The following is a 13561-nucleotide window of genomic DNA, read 5'->3' as shown; positions in this document are numbered from 1 at the left end:
ACCTCAGAAGAAAAAAATAATAATGTATGACTGACCCCTTGACAAAAATGGTAACACTTTATAATATAGTTCTATGACTTTTTTGTTAATTAACTACATTAGCTCACATGAACTAACAATGAAAAATACTATTAAAGCATTTTAGTTCATGTTAATTTACTGATACATTATTAAAATCCAAAGTTTTATCTGTTAATATTAATTAATGGACTTGAGCTGAACATTGAATAGTTGTATTTGTATTCATTAATGTCAAAAAAGATTAATACTGTGACAAAGGTATTACTCATTGTTGGTTAATATTAGTTAATGCATTAACATTAACTAACGAAACTTGTAAAGTCTGAACAAAATTCATGTTAGCTAGTCTTGAGTGACTAGTGTGATGAAAATTGCAGTTTTCTCCAGCCATAAAGTGTATTTGCCTGAATTGACACTTTCTTTGGTGCAATGTCACATATGCATCCCCTCTTGTGGACAGGATTGCATGTGCACCAGTTTGGAACATGACACATTCTCATGGGGATGCTGGAAGCCTCATGCATCACAACCTTCATTCCTGTCCGTGGAAACTTGATATAGTTTGAAGGAAAAATTGTATTACGCTGTGCTGGACTGAGCATACTTGTGCATTCCGGGGCAGCTGGACATCTCGAGGGACCTCTGTGCTTTGTGAAGACTGAATTGTGATAAATCTAGTTCTTTGTAGGCTCCTTTCACAGTTTGGTTCAGCTTTCTGATACACATTTGGATAGTCTCAGATTAAGTGATGAAACAAAAAGAGAACAAAAGATTGTTCATAATCAGCTCATCCTTTTAGAGTTCCTCATCCCGTGCCAAGGCTATTGTTTGCTAAATCAAGCATGAAAGGGCTTGTTGTTCCATCTCATACTCTCCTCTCTGGCCTTGAGGTTTTATTGTGTTCTGTCATTGCCTTAAGTAGGACTGAATGCTCATATTGGCTTTCAGCCATAGTTTCTTGCATTCTCCCCTCTTGGCCTCAGCGGTTGACGGGGTCTTCACCGTGGCTTTCTCTCTAAATAGCACAAAACTCCTACATTAAGATCTTTCTTGCCTGCAGTGGGCTGCGGCACATCCTCATTATGGCATATTGGAGTCATTTAGGGTCTGCAGTACCTTTTAGTACTAGGGATTGTTTTATGGCCATGATTTAATCAGGTTAGTCTTAATGTAGGAAACAGTTCATTTCAGAGGAAAACTTCTTGCCTCTTTTGTGTCCCATTTCTAGATTTTCCTTGAAAGCACTGTTTGTTTGATGCAATTCATGTTTATTTGACACTGAAAATTTTGCATTGGATTTTTCTGATCTGGAAACCTCATTAGAAGATCATTTTTAGCTTTGTGGCCACCAAACTTTTGTGATGAAAATTAATTAACGTGAGATGAATTATACATTTCAGTGATTTTGTAAGCAAATGCGAAGATTCTTGGGGGACTTTTGCAAAAGGGTGCAAAAGTTAACAGAAAATTTCTCTGAGGAACACTAGACTTTTGAATCTATTAAAAATGCAAAATGGGGGAAAATGCAGAGTTCATCCAACAGATTCTTGGAGGAACGCAATCCTTTCACAAGATAATGCAAAGTTTCTCAGAGAATGCAAAGTTGCACAGGGAAAAGCAATACTTTGAGAGAATGCAAATGTTTTAAAAGCTAATGCAAAATTTCTGTGGAACGCAATACTTTTGCAAAAAAACTCATTTTCTATAGGGTGTGAAATATTTTTGAAAGGGGGTGCAAATTTTTTGAAAGCAAACAAAATTTTTAGTAGCAATGCAAAATGCAAAGATAACTCAAAGCTCCTGATGGAAACATATTTTTTTCGCAAGAGAATGCAAAGTTTCTTATGGAAACATATTTCTTTTACAAGAGAATGCACATTTTCTTGAAGAAATGCAAAATAAATGGCGATAGAATGCAAAGTTTCATGAGCAAATGCAATAGTTTTGTGAGAGAATGCAAAGTTCTTTACCAGAATGCATTTCTTTTGTGAGTAAATGCAAATGTTTTTAAAAGCAAATTCAAGATTTATCAGGGGAATGCAATACTTTTATGAGAAAAGTACAATTTTCTTTGGGGAATTAAATACTTTTGAAAGGAAATGCAAAAGTTTTGAAAGTAATCAAAATCTCTAGTAGCAATGCAAAATGCGATAGAATGCAAAGAACACAATACCTTTGCGTGAAAAGTTGGATTTAAAAAAAAAAAAAAAAATCTCTGGTGAACACAATACTTTAGCTAGAGAATGTAAATATTTTGAAAGCAAACTAAATTTCTAGGAGGAATGCAATACTTTTACAAGAAAATACAAAGTTTTCTGGGGGAAATGCAATACTTTAGCAACAGAAAACAAATTTTCTTGGGGGAATGCAATACTTTTGAGAAAGAATGTAAATGCTTTGAAAGGGAACACAAACGTTTAGTAAGCAATCTAAATCTCTAGTACCAATGCAAAATGCAAGAGAATGCAAAGTTCCTCATGAAAACATATTTCTTTTGCAAATTGTGCAATAGCTTTGTGAGAGAATGCAAAGTTTTATGGGGGAACGCATTACCTTTGTGAAAGAATGCAAAGTTTCTTAGTGAAATGCAACAGTTTTTAGAGAGAATGCAATGTTTTTCAGGGGAATGCATTTCTTATGCTAGTGAATGCAAATGTTTTAAAAGCAAATGCAAAATTTTTCAGGAAAATGCAATACTTTTCACTGGGGAATGAAATACTTTTGAAAGGGAATGCAAAAGTCTTTTAAAGCAATCAAAATCTCTAGTAGCAATGCAAAATGCGATAGAATGCAAAGTTTCTTAGGGAACGCAATAGTTTTGCAAAACAATGCAAAGTTCCTCATGGAAACATTTCTTTTGCGAGAGAATAAAAATTTTCTTGGGAGATATGCAATAGTTTTGCAAGAGAACGCAAAGTTGCATGGGGAAAAGCATTACTGTTGTGAGAGAATGCAACATTTCTCATGGGGAACGTAATACATTTGTGAAAGAACACATTATTTTTTATTTTTTTTGCAAGTGAATGCAAAAGCATCAAAATCACCATATCCCCTTAGGAGTTTCATATCTGGAGCTACAATTCATATCTGATAACATTAAACTAATGTCTTCTAGCATGATTTTTTAAATGGTAAATTTATGGTAGATTGTTTATTATTAGTAGTATTATTATATGTTTTTCCCCTTAAAGATAACATTTAAACGTGATATTGTGAATAGGGCCAAAGCGTCATTCTAATTTCAATACAGATGTTCACACTTGCTTTACATTTTCAAGACATTTGATTGAGCATGACATATTAAGGTCTATTAGAAAATAATTCATTTCTGGAGTATTTGGCTTAAAAAGCGCTTTTCAGAAAGCTTAATCTCTTGATCCCCAGTCACACTCTCCTTTTTAGGAGGTATAGAAAAGGCAGGTGGTGTGTACAGATTTGCTGAGTGAAAGACGTTTATGTTGCAGGCAGACATCCACACGTTTTATTGTGAACAGATGGCAAATACATGATAAGAGCATCTTGGGTGCTGTCTTTATGGAATTTGTTGCTTGTTGTTCTCGATGCAGTGCAAGGCCGCTTTAGAGGAAAGTGAAACACTGCTGTAATCAGATCTCTAAAAGCCATATGTTAGCCCCTTTATTCTTTAATTTATCAAACGTTTGAACTTGAATAACAAAGGATGTAATACAGTTTGGAGAAAAGTATCTTTGATACTTTTGGCAGTAGATATAGTTGGCAGATTTATAGAACATCTTAAAAGAGGTATCTCCAGTATGTGTTAAGTTTCTGACTTTTAGACAAAAGCCTTTCTTTAGATGACATTTTCAGGGGGTTGTTTATTTTTGGCATGACTTACATTGGCTCAGTATAGCTTTTTGTCTGGAATGAAAGTCAAACTTTGTTTGTAGTATAAACCAGTGTTCTACAAGAATTAAAAAATATAATCAAACCAAAATGTATTCAGACACTTTCAACATTTCTCATATTATCACAGTTTATTCGCTATAATTTAGAAAACAGTAATAAACTATGACAAGAACTCAGAGTTAAATGGTGTCAGAACAAATTCATCTTGATTATGTCAGATAACTTTAATAGAAAGGTATGTAATGGATTACAATCAATATACAGTATATATATATATATATATATATATATATTATATCATTTTATGTCATTGTATTAAGGTGAGACACTGCAGGCAAAAATGCTGTTTTTTCATGCACCTATTAAGTTTGAAATTTTTGACTTTTTGGTTTTTCAAAAAGTGTTTTTTTCAGACTAGTGGAAAGAAAACATCCAACAACAACAACAACAACAACAACAAAAACACTGTTAAGTGTTTCTTTTATAGCACTTTATCTATTTATCTATCAAATAGATTGCAATTACAATGCATATTTTTAAAGGCTGTTTTCTCAAAATGTGTTTTTTCTCCTACACTGAGCCATAAATCTCCACTTCAGTAGCACTTACACACACCAAACTTTACATTTGTATTCCTGTCTATATCCGGAAAGGTATTTACAGAGGGATTTGTTTATATATAATTTGCTTGATTTTAAACATTTTAAAAATTGTTTCCTGTGTGTTTTTCCTGAATTATGTTGTGACGAATTGAGATAACCCAAATTTCCCCAGCAAAAACATTTGACTCTAATATGTCAAAAAATATTGGGAAAAAATTTTGGGTTTTCATGAGCTGTATGCCAAAATTATCAATATTAAAACAATAAAAGGCTTGAACTACTTCAGTTGTGTGTAATGAATCTAAAATATATGAAAGTCTAATGTTTATCAGTACATTACAGAAAATAATGAACTTTATCACAATATGCTAATTTTTTGAAAAGGACCTGTATTTGTTTGCAACTGTTTTGACTGATTTCACTTGTAAATGGTGTTTGCATATTTCTCTCCTAATTCAAACATGATGACTTTTAAATGAAGAAACAAATATTTTAGCCAGAAGCAACAGTTTTAAGTAAAAAAAATGATGGTTTTGTTTATTATAGACACAACCCTTTGCTTTACAAGACTGTAATTGATGGACTGGAGTGGTGTGGATTATTGTAATGTTTTTATCAGCTGTTTGGCCTCTGCTTCTGACGGCACCCATTCACTGCAGAGAATCAACAACAAATTTGTTCAGATTAAGAAACAAACTCATGTACATCTGGGATGGCAAATTTTATTTTTGCGTGAACTATTCCACTAAGTACACACATTAACCTTGACGGCCCTAAAAAAGCAATTTATAAAATCTGTTTTCCTTTTCTATTTTTCTTTGTAGACCCCATAGTACCTTAGGGGTCTCCTATTACCTTCACGACCCCCAGGGGTCGGCTTTTGCCGTCAAAAGTCTACAGAAATACAAGACTATTTACTGAGGGTCCAGCGACGGGACCCTCTCAGTGGTGTGTAAAGAAGCATGAAGGTTGAGTCCCTCAGGAAGGTTGAATAAACCAGCACTGGACCGCCAACACTGTCAATGCTAATCTAAGACAATTGAAAGAAATAGTCTCTCTGCTCTTCCATGACTACAGTCGGAGCAAGAGCGCGTTTGTTTTTGTCAAAAATGACTATAACGTTTATGATTCCCGATGATGTAGTGAAAGAGTCTCGTCTTAGCAGGTCAATGCCATTACACCCCTCACCTTCAGAGCTCCTCTGTCTTTGCTTGAGCAAAAAAACCTATTATATCAGGTACAATTCCTCAAACACACACCTGGTCTCGGTCATAAATCTCTGTCTCTATTATAGTTCTGCCAATAGCATGGCCATGCTGGCTGCACACACTCTTTATAGTGGAGTTTGATGCATATTTCACCGTGCTGGGGTGTGACAGAATGGGGTTGGAAAATGAGGGAGCAGCTTCATTACGGTACTAGTGGATTGTTCGCCGGAGCTGCCAAAAGTGGCATGAAATGGGGGAACGGAGTTGGAGAAATGGAGGAAAGGAAGAGAAAGAAGAAACAGGAACGAGACAAACTGTACCAAACATCAGCAACTAATTTTTCTCCCCGGTTTTGAAGCAGATAACCAGTCGCCGTCTCTACCGTCAACCGTGACAGAATGATAGCCATTAAAACTTGTTTTCACTTCACAAGCTCTAACTCTGAAACACTTCAATGCATAAACGTCCAAATGCAAAACATAAAAGGTGTCAATATTATACATACAATATTTACATACAAGTTTGGTGCATAGCGCTGGAAAGAGGTGTAACTCACCTTCACACAGCAGTAATCTTACTAGTGTACTTACATCATACCACACGCTGAGGAGCTCAGCCGTGTTTTAAAAAGAAGCTTTAAAGAAAACGATTTATCACTTGCACTGACTATACAGCGGATTACACCGACTCTAAAAAACTTTTTTATATGACAAGACATATTTCTCATCCTCTAACGTTCTTACAGCTGGCTTTGGTTCAGTCTATTAACATCATTTGGGACTTTCATATTCACCTTATATTAATTTTCATTTAATGGGATCATTTTATGTAGGGCTGGACGATAAAATGATATCATTTTGAGACTGCGATAAAAATTATGTTCATAATGATGATAAACTCTAGACACTTTTACTTGATGCAAAATAATCTAACAGCAGAAATAAATGTGACAACAGTCAGTCAGTGCTTGTTGCTAATAGGCTGCATCTCTGTGTAAATAAATGGTGAGGTTTCGTTAGATAGACAACTTAAACTTACGCGATGCTCGTGTTTTCAGCTTTTTCCTTTCAATATATGAGGACATGAACACATGAACTTCATCTCCAAAACTGCTCTAAGAGTCTCTTCACCATCTTCTTACAGTTCAATTTGAGAAAACTACCGTCAAATACACTGAAAGTAAAACTAAAATAAATACACGACAACCTGTCAAAATAAAAGTCCAGTTTAACTTGAAGAAATTATGACAGAAACACATTACTACTGTAAACTAAAATGTAATTCTCAAGTAATAATAAAAAAATAATTTCAACATCAACTCAAACTCACATGATGATTGCAGTGTTTTCAGCCTCTTCATTTCAATATATGAGGACATCTACACACAAATTCACTTCATCTCCAAAACTGCTGTAAGAGTCACTTCACCTTCTTTTCACAGTTTCGTCTGAGAAAACTAAAGTCAAATACACAATAATAATACACTGAAAGTAAAACTAAAAGACATTCACGACAACCTGTCAAAATCAAAGTCCAGTTTAACTTGAAGAAATTATGACAGAAACACATTACTACTGTATAAAATGTAATTCTCAATTAATGATTTTAAGAAATATTGTACAAATAAAGAAAAAAATGCACAGCCAGTCAGTGCTTGTTGCTAATAGGCTAAGTCTAGATGTTCTGCATCTCTATGTAAATGATTTGCAAGGTTTCATAAACTCAAACTCATGTGATGCTTGCTGCGTTTTCAATCTCTTCATTTCAATAAATGAGGACATGAACACACACACTTACTCCAAAACTGCTGTAAGAGTCACTTCACTGTCTTTTCAGTTTCATTTGAGAAAAACTACCATCAAATACACTGAAAATAAAACTAAAAGACATTCACGACAACCTGTCAAAATAAAAGTCCGGTTTAATTTGAAGAAATTATGACAGAACACATTACTACTGTATACCAAAAAGTCATTCTTAATTAATAAATTTAAGAAATATTATGCAAATAAAGAAATAAATGCACAGCTAGTCAGTGCTTGTTGCTAATAGGCTAAGTCTGGATGTTCTACATCTCTGTGTAAATGTATTTGAGCGGTTTCGTCAACTCAAACTCACTTGTTTGTCATTTTTTTCAGCCTCTTTTTTTCAATATATGAGGACATATACATATACTGCTCTAAGAGTCACTTCACGGTCTTTTCACAGTTTCTTTTGATAAAACTACTGTTAGATACACAATAATAATACTGAAAGTAAAACTAAAAGGCATTTGTGACAACCTGTCAAAATAAAAGTCTGGTTTAACTTGAAGAAATTATGACAGAAACACATTACTATTGTATACTAAAATGTAATTCAAGTAATAATTTTAATAAATATTATACAAATAAAGAAATAATTGCACAACCAGTCAGTGCTTGTTGCTAATATGTCAAATATACAATAACAATACTGAAAGTAAAACTAAAAGACATTCATGATAACCTGTCAAAATAAAAGTCTGGTTTAACTTGAAGAAATTATGACAGAAACCAATTACAACTGTGTACTAAAATGTCATTCTCATTTAATAATTTATGAAATATTATACAAATAAAGGAATAAATGCGCAGCCACTCAGTGCTTGTTGCTAATAGGTTAAGTCTGGATGTTCTGCATCTCTGTGTAAATGATTTGCACGGTTTTGTCAACTCAAACTCATGTGATGCTCGCAAGTTAAACCAGGTTGTCATGAATGTCTTTTAGTTTTACTTTCAGTATTATAATTGTGTATGTGTAGTGTTTCTCAAATAAAACTGTGAAAAGATGATGAAGTGACTCTTAGAGCAGTTTTGGAGATAAAGTTAGTGTGTTCATGTCCTCATATATTGAAATAAAGAAGTGGAAAACGTTGCAAGCATGAGTTTAAGTTGACGAAATCGTGCAAATCATTTACACAGAGATGCAGAACATCCGGACTTAGCCTATTAGCAACAAGCACTGACTGGCTGTGCATTTATTCCTTTATTTGTATGATATTTCTTAAAATTATTAATTGAGAATTACATTTAAGCACACAGTAGTAATGTGTTTCTGTCAGAATTTCTTTAAGTTAGAAGAGATCATTGTGTAATGTTAGGGTGCTTTCTTTACTTAATTTCCTACTGATTTTTGACATAAAAGAAAAATCAATAATTTTGACCCATACTATGTATTTTTGGCTATTGCTACAAATATACCCCAGCGACTTAAGACTGGTTTTGTGGTCCAGGGTCACATATTACCATTGTATTCTAAAATGCAATTCTCAGGTAATAAGAAAAAATAATAATCTTAAGAAATATACAACCAAGGCATTTTTTAATTATTTTTTCATTAATTTATAGTTATGCTGTTTTTTTAACATATGAACAATCCCATAAGTCAGTCACACAGTGTTCTTTTCTTTCTTTTAAAGAGGCAGCAGCTAATAAATAAATAAATACAAAGTAATGTTTTTTGTGCATAAAAACTAATATTCCAAGATGATCTCAGCAAAAAAATAAAACAAAATACAGTTAATTTAAGATGTTGTTGTTTTCTGTCGTCACTTGAGGTAATTCTTAAGGCGCTTTCCCCAAACATTGATGCAGTTTTTTTTCCAACTGTTTTTCTTAGCTGCAGGGTTTTGTGTCTTGATCCTTATTGACAGCTCTAGGCTTATGTAGCAGCAAAACAATACTTTATGATTTCGGCTGTTATCTGAATCATTTATCTTTTCTCCTTCGTATCGCCTGGTGCGATGTGATCAGAAGCTGATGATTATATCTCTTCAAGAACGGCACTAAATTTCAGATTAATCTTGGTTTTCAATAAAAGTGCAGCGTTTTTTTTTTTTTCTATTGGCTTCTGAGAAAGCAAAAAGGTCAAGTATTGTTTAAACAAATATTAAATTAAAAATAAAAGTCTTATCTGTGGTTGTCTTTTTATCTTTTGTTTGTCAGTAGGGGGCAATCTTCCTACAGCGGTCGACAATGATTTTGTTTAGTAAATTGTTCATTTAAATCAGTACTTAATATCACTATTTGTGACCCTGGACCACAAAACCAGTCATAAGGGTCAATTTTTTGAAATGGAGATTTATACATTATCTGAAAGCTGAATAACTAAGCTTTCCATTGATGTATGGTTTGGTCAGGATACAGCTATTTGAAAATCTGGAATCTGAGGGTGCAAAAAAAAAAAAAAAAAAAAAAATCAAAATACTGAGAAAATCACCTTTAAAGTTGTCCAAATGAAGTTCTTAGCAATGCATATTACTAATCAAATATTACGTTTTGATATATTTACAGTAGAAAATTTACAAAATATCCTCATGGAACATGACCTTTATTTAATATCCTAATGGTTTTTGGCATAAAAGAAAAATCGGTCATTTTGACCCATGATACAAGGTATTTTTGGCTATTGCCATAAATATACAAATATACTTGTTACCTTCCTAAAGACACAATTATATTCCAACACAATTCATTTGCTTGAGATGGCACTATTCCATTAATTAACACTTAGATACGTTATTTATCTGATGGAATGTTGCATAAAATGTACTTCTTTTCAAATTGGAAAAGGCACCAGTTTCACAGAATGACGCTGTTATATTGCCATTCAATAGGTGAAAAACGATTTCCTCTTTGCCATCAAATCTCACTCCGAGTCATAAAGATAAAATGTTGGATGGAGAAGGGTCATCTGAATCAATGGGTTCTTAACTTTGATGCTATATGGCATACCTAATGAGAAAAATATATTTTACTACCCGTTGGCATGAAATGCTGGACTAAGCTTTTTTCCAAGGGCAGCATTCAGTCTGACCTATCAACATTCAGTCCAGCATCTGCTATAAATTGCAAGGCTGTGCGTTAGAAAGGACTTATATTGATTACTAAGAGTGAGTAGGACACTGGAGCTTCGCTCTATTTAGATTCTTATTAACCAGAACACACACACACACACACACACACACATGTTTGTTTTTGTGAATTGTGGGGACATTCCATAGACGTAATGGTTTTTATACTGTACAAACGATATTTGCTATCACCCTACACCTTCCCTACACCTAAACCTAGCCCTCACAGGAGACTGTGCATATCTTTACATTCTCAAAAAAACGTATTCTGTATGATTTATAAGCCTTTTGAAAAGTGGGGACATGGGCAATGTCCTCATAAGTCACCCTCTCCTTGTAATACCTATGTCATACCCATGTTATTACACCAATTTGTGTCCTGATATGTCACAAAAACAAACACACACACACACACACACACACACACACACACACACACACACACACACACACACACATGTTGGGTTTACGTGTTTTATGGGGACATTCCATAGGCGTAATGGTTTTTATACTGTACAAACCGTACTTTCTATGGTCCTACACCTACCCTACACCTAAACCTAGCCCTCACAGGAGATTGTGCATACTTTTACTTCATCAAAAAAACTCATTGTGCATGATTTATAAGCCTGTTTCCTCATGGGGACCTGAGAAATGTCCCCACAAGGTCAAAATCTACTGGTATTCCTATCCTTGTGGGGACATTTGGTCCCCACAACGTGATGAATACCAGGTGCACACACACACACACACACACACACACACACACACACACACACACACACACACACACACACACACACACACACACACACACACACACACACACACACACACACACACACACACACACACACACACACACACACCACTTTGACCTACACAAAACACCAGGATTTCAGGAGGATTTAGAGATTCTCTCATTAGATCCTCACTCAAAAATGCTATTAAAATAAGAAAAACTGATGCAATTGTCAGTGCTTTTAATTTTATCTGCATAATTAGAGAAGCAATGAAGCATTTTTTCTTTGATCTTCATCGCAAACAATAAAACGTTTGATTTAATGAAGCATTTAAGGGAAAACATAATTGTCTAACTGAATGAGAACAAACAAGAAATACTGTTTGATGTGATTATTATTTCCCTTGTAAAACTGAAAAGGCTTTTATAAATCTGTCTCATGCTTTTCAGAAAAAAACAAAATAAAAACAGAAAAATCGTTTGAGTTTAGTCGTGACATTGGATGTGATATATTCTCTAATAACTTGTCATTTAGAGACGGTTGATTTAACACAAGAGGCATTATTTTTGGTGAACATTTCTCACGATACATTTATTGAACAGCAGACCCGCTTTAGTCCGCACCTGGAATCAAGATGGATGCATTAAAACCTCACTGATAAAAATCACTGCCTCAGAGAAACAAGATCCTTGGAGAGGTATCAGGTTGAGGGATTTTCTGAATGAACTTTTAACCTCCTCTGTCTCTATTATATCTTCTTTTCCTGAAGGTAAGAATGATGTTCGGTGGGTGATTATAGGTAAGCATGCCATATGCATCTTAATAACTCTCCATATGGTGCTGATCCAAGCGTAGTCAACATTTATTAAGCTGTGATTTAGAGCCCAGGCCGAATTTCTTTTATGTAAAAGCCGGTCGAAACAATATCTAACCAAGGTACATTGAAGGTAAATTAATTAAAGGCTTAATTAAAATATGATGAAGATTTCTGTATGACGGGAAATTGTCATTAGTAAAATTATGTTTGTACTTTTTCATTATATACAGTCAAGTCTGAAATTATTCATACCCCTGGCAAATTCTGACTTAAAGTTATTAAACATTTATTCAACCAGCAAGTTTTTTTTTTGACCGGAAATGACACAGGCTTCTCCCAAAAGATAGTAAGATGATGTACAAGAGGCATCATTGTGAAAAAAAAAAACTTCTCATCTTTTATTTACATTTAAACAAAAAGTGGCATGTCCAAAATTATTCATACCCTTCTCAATAATCAATAGAAAAGCCTTAATTGGCTATTACAGCAATCAAATGCTTCCTATAATTGCTGACCAGCTTTTTGCATGTGTCCACTGGTATTTTTGCCCATTTATCTTTACCGATGAGCTCCAACTCTTTCAGGTTGGAGGGTCTCCTTGCCATCTTTAGCTCTCTCCACAGATTCTCAATTGGATTTAAGTCAGAATTTTAGAACAGCTTGGACTATTTGGAATGGTATAGAACTTTGGATTTTCCCATAGACTGTGACAGTTTGCAAAGGGTATGAATAATTTTGGACATGCCACTTTTTGTTCAAATGTAAATAAAAGCTGAGAAATATTTTTTTTTCCACAATGATGCCTCTTGTACATCGTCTTGTTATCTTTTGGGAGAAGCCTGTACAATTTCCGGTCAAAAAAAAAAAAAAAATGAATAAAAGTAACTTTAAGTCAGAATTTGCCACGGGTATGAATAATTTCGGGCTTGACTGTATATTTAAAGATCATGTGACACTGAAGACTGAAAATTCAGCTTTTCCATCACAGGAATACATTATATTTTTTAAATCTATTATTATTATTTAACAGAAATCAATTTTTTTTTATTCTAATAATATTTTACAAAATCACTATGTTTACTGTATTTTTACTGTATAATACATTTTAAATGAAAGTGTGTAATAAATTCTATATATATTTTTACATATACATTGCTGTTTAATAGTTTTTAATGTTTTTTAAAGAGGTTTTTTGTGCTCATCAAGGCTGCATTTATTTGATCAAAAATACAGAAAAAGCTGTAATATTGTGAAATATTATTTCAATTTAAAATAACTGGTTTCTATGTGAATATATTTTAAAATGCAATTTATTCCTGTGATAAAAAAGCTGAATTTTCAGCATCATTACTCCAGTCTTTAGTGTCACATGATCCTTCAGAAATCAAATTTCTAATGCTCATCAAGGCTGCGTTTATTTGATCAAAAAA

This window comes from Garra rufa, chromosome 16, assembly GCF_049309525.1.
Source record: "Garra rufa chromosome 16, GarRuf1.0, whole genome shotgun sequence".
In the NCBI taxonomy this organism is placed as follows: Eukaryota; Metazoa; Chordata; class Actinopteri; order Cypriniformes; family Cyprinidae; genus Garra; species Garra rufa.
Note: the sequence above shows the minus strand (reverse complement) of the source record.